We start from the raw sequence: 12,020 nt of genomic DNA on the forward strand, positions 1-12,020 counted from the left end.
TCTCCTTTTTCCCAAATCTGCTCCATCCACTGTCATTCAGTTAATGGTCAGGTCGAAAATATTGCAGTCATATTTTATCTTTCCTTTTCTCATGTCCATATTCCATCTGCCAGCAAAAACTGATGGCTTCAACTTCAAAATATATCGAGAATCTGATCAATTCCTGTTATTTCCACTGACCCATTGTCTTAGTACATTTGAGCTGCTATAACAAGACACTGCAGGCTGGGTAGCTAACAAGAAACAGGAATTTATTCCTCTCGGTTCTGGAAGCAAAAATTGTGAGATCAGGGTTCCAGTCTGGTCAGGTGAGTCCCCTCTTCTGGGTTGCACACTTTTCACTGCATCCTCACGTGGTGGGAGGGGCTAGGGAACTCTGGTATCTCTTTCATAAAACACGAATTCCATTCATGAGGGAGCTACCTCATGATATGATCACCTCTCAAAGGACCCATCTTCTAACACTATCACACTGAGATGTAGGATTTCAAGATGTGGATTTGGATGAAACATAAACATTTAGTTCACAACACCCAGGTTCAAGCCCCCCTCATCTGGTGCCAGGCTTACTGAAATAGCCTCCACACTGCTTTGAAACACTGGCTTGTCTACTGAGGTCAGGAAGACTAAATATCTCTCAGTGTTCAAAAATATATGAAAGCATGTTTGTGAACTTACACAAGTAAGTCATATACAAATATGTTTTATACAAATAAGACACAATTACTCTTGCTAATTATATTAGTTTTCTTTTACCGTGTGGGCAAGGAATGCTGCCTGCCATTCCAGTAAATAAAAAATGTTGTATGCCATTCCAGTAAACAAGGATCAAGCCATCAGCCACCTCAGCTGCAACCCCACCCTCACCCCGATAGTGAGCCTTCAGGAAAATTCAGGCTAGAGAAAAATAGGAAGCATTGTGTACTTTGGATACTGGCCAGAGTTAGCTAAGATGCATATCTAAAGAATAATTTCAATGAACCTAGTCTCTTACCTTCCGTACATAGAAAAGCACTAAGTCATTAACTTGAGATGTCTGTTTCTGTGATTAGGAGAAATCTTTTGATGTTCAAGTACATTTTTTTTTCCAGCAAAAAGTTCCTATATATCCTGGCTTCTCCCTTACCTTTTTGGAACAGCTCCTCAGAGCTATCTGAAAAGCTGCAACTTGGGCTATAGTCCTCAGAAAGGTCTCTGAATAAAACTTGAATGACAATTTCAGGTTGCGCATTTTACTTCAGTCAATAACTGGTATAACAAATTCGCACAAACTGAGTGGCTTACACAACACGAATTTACTTTCTTATAACTCTATAGGTCAGAATTCCAACACAGACCTCACTGGACTAAACTCAAGGTGTCCACAGAGCTGTATGCCTGTTTGGAGGCTCAAAGGGAGAATTTGTTGCCTGTCCTTTTCCAGATTCTGGAGGCATTCTCCATTCCTCCGTCTGTGGTTTTCCTTCCTCCATTTTCAAAGCCAGCAGCAGCGAGTCTAGTCTTTCACACGTCCCATTACTCTGACCTCGACTTCTATTTCCTTTCTCTACTTTTCAGGACCCTTGTGATTACATTGGGCCCACCTAGATGACCCAGGAAAAATTCCTTATCAACTGATTAGCAATCTTAACTCCATATGCATCCTTACCACACTAATCAGTTTTTCTAGTCCAGCACTGAAGTATTGATACGTATTGCTTGACTGCTCCAATTTAATTAAATTAGAGCTAACACTGGACATTATATATTTATAAAATAAAACAACAAAAGAGAATATTTTATCATAAACAGAACACTGACGTTTAAGCCATATAGTCTTTCATGGGAATGTGTCTTCATTAAAAAAAAAAAATCAAGTCAAAGGGAAAAACATTATTTTGAGATGAAATGTCTTCCAAAATCAACTTTTCAGGGTAATGTTAATGTAGAAAAATGAGTAATATATGACTTGACTTCTTCTTTGATCAATTTGTCTGCTTCTCCATATATTCAGTTATTTAGATAGACGTAATGACGATAATTAGCTGAGTGCCTGCTCTGTGCCAAGCTCAGTTTTAAGTGTTTCAATGTATGATTCATTTAAGTTCACATGGCATTTTGAGAGAGGTGTTATTCCCTTCTTACAAATAATAGGACTGAGGTTTAGAGTGACTTGCCTACCATAATAAGAGACAGAGTGGGCATTTGAATTGAAACAGGAAAGCCTGAGAGGTTTAAGTGAATTTCCGTTGGGAATTCAGAAAGACAGTAGCAGAAACACATCTGGAATCCACAAGTATCAAATTCAATCCAGTCATTTTGTCACTAATCAGGCAAAAGATTGAGATTATGCTGATTAAGCTTTTTTTTTTTTTTTTTTTTTTTAAAGAAAGATTTTTCTTTTTTTCTCTTCTGCCTGGGAGAACAAGGAGTTGAGAAAAGCCAATTTCCACTTGGCATGTTTACCATGTTCTTCATTTGGAGAGAGCATCCAATTCCAGGAATGTTTTTGCCAGCAATAAATTCACTTTAACCAGAAAAATTACAGAGGACTATCTTAAGTGCCTGCAGAGCAGAAATGACAAGTCAGTGGAACTACCCATTACGTTCACTGGTAATTGGATACAAAGTGCTGACCCTAAAAGATTGTGCTCCAATAATGCAATTATTTGCCAAAATTCTTAATAAAATAGTACATTTCTTTTCCTCATGCTTCTCAGAGGCAAGCCACTTTAAAAATCCCAAGCAAAGTCAAATGCAACGATCCAGAATACTTGGTTTTGGTTACATACCTGATCTCTGATCTTTCTATATGCTAAGATGATGAATATTAACGGTGCTGTCAGGACCAAAACATTGCTAAATGTGACACCATGAATCATCTCCATTAGTAAATGTAGTGTCAGGTTCTCATATATTTCAGTCTATTTTAAATCCACACTCCATTATTTCATGCTATGCTTGAATGAATCCTGGTGGTTTGATATAGGAAGTGGGTCAGCAGTGAAACCAACTTGTCCTGAATGTCTGAACTCCCAAGAGCGTCTTGGAGGCTGGACTCCCAGTTTCAGCCTGCATCACCTTACTTGTTTCCCCAACTGCTGGACTGATGGGACCCCCTTCTCTTCCTCCACAGAAAAATCATTTTATCTTTTAAAACTTATTTTACCACTGGAGGGTGTGAGGATGGGCTAAGACTGCACATGTCTACTTCATTGGTTCTACCATCCAGGTAGGGAGGGGCTGGGTGTCCATTTCCGCCCCTAAACCAGAATGACAGCATGACCTTTTACTCCAAAGGTTCATTTCTCCTTTAAAGACCCTGATTTACACAACCAAGTTTCCTTGCCTTTTATACTTAAAGGTTGAGATCTATCAGGGGGCCCTAATTGTAAACAGCTTCAGGGCTCTCCAGAAATTACATGCAAGATTTTATGTCTATAAGGGGGAAATATGCATTTTTCAGGGAGAAGAATTCAGCAGATTTTAAAAGCCGAGACCAAAACCGAACCAAAATAAAGAAAACAGACAAAAAGTCCTGTGACCCCTAATAGCTTAAAAACAACCTGGAAAGAGGATTGATAAAGTCTTTTCTTTCTCTAAAATTGAAATGTTAATTCTAATGAGCTGATGTTGCAGTTCTGCTTTGACAGGTACTGATGGATATTGGTGCTTGTTCATGTCAGAAACGATGTAAAAGAGGCTATATATAAATAAGTAAATACACAAATAAACAGAAAAGCAAACAAATAGATAAATTAGGTGCTTGTGATGGGCAATTAAGGGGGAAAAAAATCCTGCAATTCACAAAGTATTATGAAAGCAAAAGAGCTGCCTGCATCTACATCCATGGAGCAGCCTGCATCTACATTTTATGCTGTCAAAGGCCACGCAAAAGCACCACATGCAAAAGCTTTTGCCGTAATTAATCATAGCAGTTTCCTTCCTTCTCTACTATTTCCTTTTATGTACAGATATCACTGAAAACACACCAAGATAAGAGCTATCAGGCTAAGCACAGAATGCTTCAAGCAATTACAAGGAGCACCTAACCTAGTTTAAGGAGTGGATGGATGTGGGAAGGCTTTTCAGAGGAGTTGAAATCTAAGTGTCATGCTCAACTGTAGGGTCAGAATTGGCTAGGCAAAGAACAGATGTTACAGCTAGGGAGAAAGAATATTCCCTGGCAAAAAAAAATAGGATATTCCAAAGCCCAGGGACCACACAGAACATGTTATCTTTGACAAACAGAAAGAAGGTCCAAATGGCTGGAAGTTAGAATGGTAGGTCTTGGGCCTTCTATGATCACACTGTCCAAGTAGCCCGCTCTCAATCACCAGTGAATTTTCATGTCAAATTCCTTTATATCATGTGTTGCCATCTGAAATTCCTTTATTCAGTCATTCATTCAACAAATATCAATTGAGTACCTCCTATATTAAGGTCCCATTCTTTTTTTTTTTAAATTTTTATTGGAGTATAGTTGATTTATAATGTTGGGTTAGTTTCTGCTGTACAGCAAAGTGAATCAGTTATACATATACATATATCCACTCTTTTTTTAGATTCTTTTCCCATATAGGTCATTACAGAGTATTGAGTAGAGTTCCCTGTGTTATACAGTAGGTCCTTATTAGTTATCTATTTTATATATGGTAGTGTGTATATGTAAGGCCCCATTTTTTTGGTTGGGGACAGAGCAGGGAACAGGACAGATCATATTCTGCTCACATGGAGCTTAGCATCCACTTTATTCACTCATTTATCTAGTCATCTTTTTCCCTCAGATCCAATAAACTGTCCATTCTGTGAAGGCAGGGACCTTCCATGGCTTCTATATTATTCTCAGCTCAGTATGTAGGACAGTGCTGAGAATGCAAGTGTTTAAATGTTTTCTGAATGAATTAATTATGAAGGGTGTAGTGAGAGATGAGTTTGGAGAAGTGACTGGAATTCAGCATGTGAAGCTCCTGATAAGCCATGGTAGGAAGACTGAATTTTATTTTATATGCAATGTGGATATTTTAAGGAAGAATACATCTTCCAGATATACTCCTTCCGGGCTATGTAAGAAACACCATTCTGACTATATTACGGAAAATGGGTTGGTATGGGAAGATTATAGACAGAATAACTGTTTTACATCCTTGCTTCCTCCATGAAACACACTGTTCTTTGTATTCCAGGCCATCATTATCACCTGATTTTCCTCCTGAGTTACAACTCCTGCTGCTTTCTCCCCCTGGTCCTCTTAACTTTGGAACCCTCCCACCCCCTGCCTTGGATGGTGTTGGACTTCTCCATCTCACTTCTTACCTAGTTTACCTCATTTCATCCCTTGGTTTTAAACATGATTTATATGCTGACAATTCCAAATATTTATCACTAGAGGGACCTCTTCTTTGAATCCTAGATTTACCTTATGGATTTCACATTAGCTGTTCCTCTGTCTGGAATGTTCCTTCCAGTAAGTTCATATAATTTCTTGACTCATCTTTTTAAAATCTTGGTTTAAATGCCATTTTCTTGGTGAGGTTTTCTCTGATTTCTCAGATTAAAATGGAAACCTCCTCTTCATTACTCCCTATATTTTTACTGCTTTTATTTTTACCCATGTAATTTATTACCTTCTAAAATACTATTTGATATACTTATTTATTTTGTTTATTGTATCTTCCCCCACCTATAATGTAAGTTCCTGGAGGTAAGGAATTTTTAACTATTTTGCACATACAGACACACACATACTGATGCACACAAACATGCATACAAACATGCATAGTAATGTTATTAAGTGAGCATTATTCATTAATAATCTGCAAAATGAATACCAAAATAATAAAATTGTGGTAGTTATAAATTACTGAGCACTACAGTGTGCCAAGAAAGAAGCCAGACCCTCAAGACATAAGGATGAATGTCATCACTCTTGATGTAACAGACTTTGTCTCTGTGTATGTATATACATTCATTCTAACGGCACATAGCAAAATAGGTGCTTAATAAACATTCCTGACTGAACTATGACTCAAAATATGCTTTCAACTATTTTTTGAATTGGACTATACACAAAGAAACTCAGAAAGTAAGTCACTCTAGGTTTTATATAGAAAAAACCTTAAAGGGATAGGGGAGTCTGTGTGTGTGTGTGTGTGTGTGTGTGTGTGTGTGTGTGTGTGTGTGTGTGTGTGTAAATGTAAGTATGCAGAATTCCTACATTAAGTGTAGTAAAAAAAAAAAAGGAGCTTTAATTTCACTCCTTCACTCTTTGGATAGTTTTGCATCGTGGTTAAGCATTACAAAGTCTGGGTTTTAGAATGTATATATATGTGTAACTGAATCACTTTTCTGTACAGAAGAAATTAACACAGTGCTGTAATTCAACTACACTTCAATTAAAAAAATATTGATAGAAAGTCTAGGTTTCTTTTCTAGCTCGACAGCTGTGTGAACTAGGGCAGGTAACTTGACCTTTCTGAACTTCATATTTATTATTTGTAACACTGAAATAATATCAGTTACTGGATGTTTTATGGAGGGGGCAGATGGTAAAGATTAAGTGGGATAATATCTGTTAAGCCCTTAGAGTGACTGGTGCCTAGTGAATATTTAGTTTTCTGACATTCAACAAATACCAGATGTGTATCTACTAAATACCTGACACTATCTTTAATTCTGCATATACAGTGATACAGAACAGGCATGTTCCCTGAATTTATTACTGTTATCAGTGTCATTATGAGCAGGTACAAGCTTCTCATTAACCTCTGACTTTTATCTTTCCTTTCCTTTTCCACTCTGACAATTCAATCCAACTCAAGAAGCTGAATTTATAGAGCAAATCTGCTGTGCTACTCTAGCTGGAATCAAATTCAGTATGGTTTAGCCACAGTCTATATCCATGTTCACTTGGCTGAGAATCATGTCCTAGTGGGACACTGTCAGTGACCTGGAGCCTTCATATGGTGACAACATTACCAGGGTCTCCAAAAAGGAGGATAACATGGGAGCCGTTTTTATGAATTGAATTCAGTTTCCTGAAGAATTCTTCCATATTTTACAATCTTGTGAAAGTAAAAGAAGGACAATATTCCAGTCCCCGGGGAGGTTCCTTCTTCATCTCTGAGATAACATACTTGTAATGAAGAGCCTTTGTAAGGGCAGGAGATCAGGCTGGGTTGACTTGAAGGAGGTGGAGCTCTGCTCTTCTCTCACATCACTGCCAGGCTTAACACTGTTACAATTATGAACTGGCTTGCTGACTAACGAAATCAAAGTGGCTAAAAACAAGCAAACAAATGAACAAACGTGTTCTGCCAAGGAATAAAATGCTGAATTTTAAAACTCGACACTCAAGGAAGGCCTTCAAGATCATATGGCTTTAGTTTAAGATAATAAACTTATGCTTCCTTAATTCCATCCTAGCCTGGGTTATCTCCCTAAGTCCTTCCTAGGAGAAAAATATTGACTATATATATATATATATATATATATATATATCTGATAGAAGACTTGCATGCAGAATTTATAAATAGCTCTAACAACTCAATAAGACAAACAACCCGATTTTAAAAAATGGACAAAGGATTTGAATAGCCACTCCGTGACAGAAGATATATGAATGCCCATTAAGCACATGGAAAGATGTTCAACATCCTTACCTACGAAAGGAATGCAAATTAAAACCTCAATGAGATACCACTGCACACCATTAGAGTAGCTAAATGATGTAAATGACAGTGATAATAAATGACAAGTGATAATACTGAGTGAAGGTGAAGATTTAGAGCAACTGGAATTCTCATCATACATAGCTGGTAGAAATGTAAAGCGGTCTTACCACTTTGGAAAACTATTTGGCAGCAGTTTTTAAAAAAGGTAAATATGAACCTGTCATATGAACTAGCATTTTAATACCTGACATTTCCAAAAGAGAAATGCAAATGTATCTGTACATTGGTATCATTGGGAGCTTGTTAGGAATGGAGAATCTCATGTACCATCCCAGACTGAGGGAACCCAAAGATACGCTTTTAAAACATCATTATGGAGTTTGTGTGCACATTACAGTTTGAGAAGTACTGTCCTGAAGGGTATTAAGCTCTCTCAGGGGAAGATATTTCTTTCACATTCTTCAAGTAAGAATTCTCAAATTTTCATGTTTCAGTCACTCAAATCACCTCTGATAGGTAAATGACATAACTTAAACTAGCGGGCCATGGATGTCATTTAGAATCACAGCGAGAAAGTTTTTTCAATCCCATGTCATTTTGAGGGTTGATAGAAGGAAATTTACTCCATTGTCAGGTACCCAAACTCATGAGCAGAATACTATCGATACATATATATAGCAATGGTGGTAAGCCTAAGAGCAGATTATAGGAACAATAAGAAGTTTTACAATTGCTAATAGCATTTTCTATCTGCCTGGCACTGTTGTAAGTGTATGAGTGTATAAGGACACATGTAACAATTTATATCTGACCACATCCCCTAGGAGGTCAGTATTATTATTATTCTCAGTAGCCTGAGAGATGGAATAATTTTCTCTTCCTTTTTTAAAGATTAGGGTTTTTTTTAACATCTTTATTGGAGTATAATTGCTTTACATTGTTGTGTTAGTTGCTGCTATATAACAAACTGAATCAACTATATGTATATATATATACATATGTTTCCATATTCCCTCCCTCTTAGATCTCCCTCCTACCCTCCCTATCCCACACCTCTAGGTGGTGAAAAAGCACTAAGCTGACCTCCCTATGCTATGCGGCTGCTTCCCACTAGCTATCTATTTTACATTTGGTAGTGTATATATGTCCATGCCACAAACTCACTTCATCCCAGCTTACCCTTCCCCTCCCCGTGTCCTCAAGTCCATTCTCTCTGTCTGCATCTTTATTCCCGTCCTGTCCCTAGGTTCTTCAGAACTTTTATTTTTCTTCAGATTCCATATCTATGTGTTAGCATACGGAATTTGTTCTTCTCTTTCTGACTTACTTCACTGTGGATGACAAACGCTCGGTCTATCCCCCTCACTACAGATAACTCAATTTTGTTTCTTTCTATGGCTGAGTAATATTCCCTTGTATATATGTGACACATCTCCTTTATACATTCATCTGCTGATGGACACTTAGGTTGCTTCCATGTACTGGCTATTGTAAACAGTGCTGCAATGAACATTGTGGTATATGAATTATGGTTTTCTCAGGGTTATATGCCCAGTAGTGGGATTGCTGGGTCATATGGTAGTTCTATTTTTAGTTTTTTATGGAACTTCCATAATGTTCTCCATAGTGGCTGTATCAATTTACACTCCAACCAACAGTGCAAGAGGGTTTCCTTTTCTCCACACCCTCTACAGGATTTACTGTTTGTAGATGTTTTGATGATGACCTGTCTGACTGGTGTGAGGTGATACCTCATTGTAATTTTGATTTGCATTTCTGTAATGATTAATGTTGTTGAGCATCCTTTCATGTTTTCGTTGGCAATCTGTATATCTTCTTGGGAGAAATGTCTATTTAGGTCTTCTGACCATTTTTGGACTGGGTTGTTTGTCTTTTAGATATTGAGCTGTTTGTATATTTTGGAAATTAATCCCTTATCAGTTGCTTCATTTGCAAATATTTTTTCCCACTCTGACGGTTGTATTTTCATTTCATTTATGGTTTTCTCTGCTGTGCAAAAGCTTTTAATTAGGTCCCATTTGTTTATTTTTGTTTTTATTTTAATTACTCTAAGAGGTGGGTCATAAAATACCTTGCTATGATTTATGTCAAAGAGTGTTTTTCCTATGTTTTTCTCTAAGAGATTTATAGTATCCAGTCTTACATTTAGGTCTTTAATCCATCTGGAGTTTACTTTTGTGTATGGTGTTAGGGAGTATTCTTACTTCATTCTTTTACATATAGCTGTCCAGTTATCCCAGCACCACTTATTGAAGAGGCTGTTTTTTCTCCATTGTATAGTCTTCCCCCCTTTGTCATAGATTAGGTGACCAGAGGTGCATGGAGTTATCTCTGGGCTTTCTATCCTGTTCCATTGATCTAAATTTCTATTTTTGTGCCAGTACCATACTGTCTTGATTACTGTAGCTTTGTAATATAGTCTGAAGTCTGGGAGCCTGATTCCTCCAGCTCCGTTTTTCTTTCTCAGGATTGCTTTGGCTATTAGGGGTCTTTTGTGTTTCCATACAAATTGTGAAATTTTTTTGTTCTTGCACTGTGAAAAATACCATTGGTAGTTTAATAGGGATTGCACTGAATCTGTAGATTGCTTTGGGTACTCAATTTCACAATGTTGATTCTCCCAATCCAAGAACATGGTATATCTCTCCATCTAGTTGTATCATCTTTAATTTCTATCATCAGTGTCTTACAGTTTTCTGCATACAGGTCTTTTGTCTCCTTAGGTAGGTTTATTCCTAGGTATATTATTCTTTTTGTTGTAATGGTCAAACTGAGTGTTTCCTTAATTTCTCTTTCAGATTTTTCATCATCAGTGTATAGGAATGCAAGAGATTTCTGTGCATTAATTTTGTATCCTGCTACTTTACCAAATTCATTGATTAGCTCTAGTAGTTTTCTGGTAGCATCTTTAGGATTCACTATGTATAGTATCATGTCATCTGCAAACATTGACAGTTTTACTTCTTCTTTTACGATCTGGATTCCTTTTATTTCTTTTTCTTCTATGATTGCTGTGGCTAAAACTTCCAAAAATGTGCTGAGTAACAGTGGTGAGAGTGGGCAACCTTATCTTCTTCCTGATCTTAGTGGAAATGGTTTCAGTTTTTCACCATTGAGAATGATGTTGGCTGTGGGTTTGTCATATATGGCCTTTATTATGTTGAGGTGAGTTCCCTCTATGCCTACTTTCTGCAGGGTTTTTATCATAAAGCAGTGCTTAATTTTGTTGAAAGCTTTCTCTGCATCTATTGAGATGATCATATGGTTTTTCTCCTTCAATTTGTTAATAAGGTGTATCACATTGATTGATTTGCGTATATTGAATCCTTGCGTTCCTGGGATAAACTCCACTTGATCATGGTGTGTGATCCTTTTAATGTGCTGTTGGATTCTGTTTGCTAGTATTTTGTTGAGGGTTTTTGCATCTATGTTTATCAGTGTTATTGGCCTGTAGTTTTCTTTCTTTGTGACATCTTTGTCTGGTTTTGGTATCAGGGTGATGGTGGCCTCGTAGAATGAGTTTGGGAGTGTTCCTCCCTCTGCTATATTTTGCAAGAGTTTAAGAAGGATAGGTGTTAACTCTTCTGTAAATGTTTGATAGAATTCGCCTCTGAAGCCATCTGGTCCAGGGCTTTTGTTTGTTGGAAGACTTTTAATCACAGTTTCAATTTCAGTGCTTGTGATTGGTCTGTTCACATTTTCTGTTTCTTCCTGGTTCAGTCTCGGAAGGTTGTGCATTTCTAAGAATTTGTCCCTTTCTTCCAGGTTGTCCATTTTATTGGCATAGAGTTGCTTGTAGTAATCTCTCATGATCCTTTGTATTTCTGCAGTATCAGTTGTTACTTCTCCTTTTTCATTTCTAATTCTATTGATTTGAGTCTTCTACCTTTTTTTCTTGATGAGTCTGGCTAACGGTTTATCAATTTAGTTTATCTTCTCAAAGAACCAGCTTTTAGTTTTATTGATCTTTGCTATCGTTTCCTTCCTTTCTTTTTCATTTGTTTGTGATCTGATCTTTATGATTTCTTTCCTGCTGCTAACTTTGGGTTTTTTATTAATCTTCTTTCTCTAATTGCTTTAGGTGCAAAGTTACGTTGTTTATGTGAGGTGTTTCCTGTTTCTTCAGGTAGGATTTATTGCTATAAACTTCCATCTTAGGACTGCTTTTGCTGCATCCCATAGGTTTTTGGGTCGTGGTGTGTCCATTGTCATTTGTTTCTAGGTATTTTTGATTTCCTCTTTGATTTCTTCAGTGATCACTTGATTATTAAGTAGTGTACTGTTTAGCCTCCATGTGTTTTTATTTTTTACAGATCTTCTCCTGTAATTGACATCTATTCTCATAGC

Source organism: Lipotes vexillifer, unplaced genomic scaffold (assembly GCF_000442215.2).
Source record: "Lipotes vexillifer unplaced genomic scaffold, Lipotes_vexillifer_v1.1 scaffold1068, whole genome shotgun sequence".
In the NCBI taxonomy this organism is placed as follows: Eukaryota; Metazoa; Chordata; class Mammalia; order Artiodactyla; family Lipotidae; genus Lipotes; species Lipotes vexillifer.